Here is a 251-nt window from a genome sequence, read left to right as displayed (position 1 = left end):
CTAGATACCGATTCCCATACCGGGAGTTGAACCCGGGCCACCTGGGTGAAAGCCAGGAATCCTAACCGCTAGACCATATGGGACTGGATACGTATTAATAACAGGGATTTCATGAATCAATTCATAGTCTGGCTGGAAACAGGCCTTCTCTTGAACGGGAAGAAGCTTCTTAAAAAAGTTTTATCTTGAAGCTTTTGAGTGTTGAGTGTATCTGATTTAACTATTCCCTGACAGCGGTGGCACTGAGCAGA

At 45.0% G+C, this 251-nt stretch overlaps 1 non-coding gene across 1 annotated transcript; it reads right to left on the bottom strand.

Moving 5' to 3' along the window:
* Positions 1-11: 11 nt before the first annotated feature.
* trnae-uuc lies at positions 12-83 on the bottom strand. Its single transcript has one exon. It is a non-coding gene; the product is annotated as a tRNA-Glu (tRNA).
* Between the last annotated feature and the right edge of the window lie 168 nt (positions 84-251).

The sequence above is a fragment of the Etheostoma cragini genome, unplaced genomic scaffold, assembly GCF_013103735.1.
Source record: "Etheostoma cragini isolate CJK2018 unplaced genomic scaffold, CSU_Ecrag_1.0 ScbMSFa_1221, whole genome shotgun sequence".
In the NCBI taxonomy this organism is placed as follows: domain Eukaryota; kingdom Metazoa; phylum Chordata; class Actinopteri; order Perciformes; family Percidae; genus Etheostoma; species Etheostoma cragini.
Note: the sequence above shows the minus strand (reverse complement) of the source record. Positions and strands in the feature narration are given on the sequence as shown.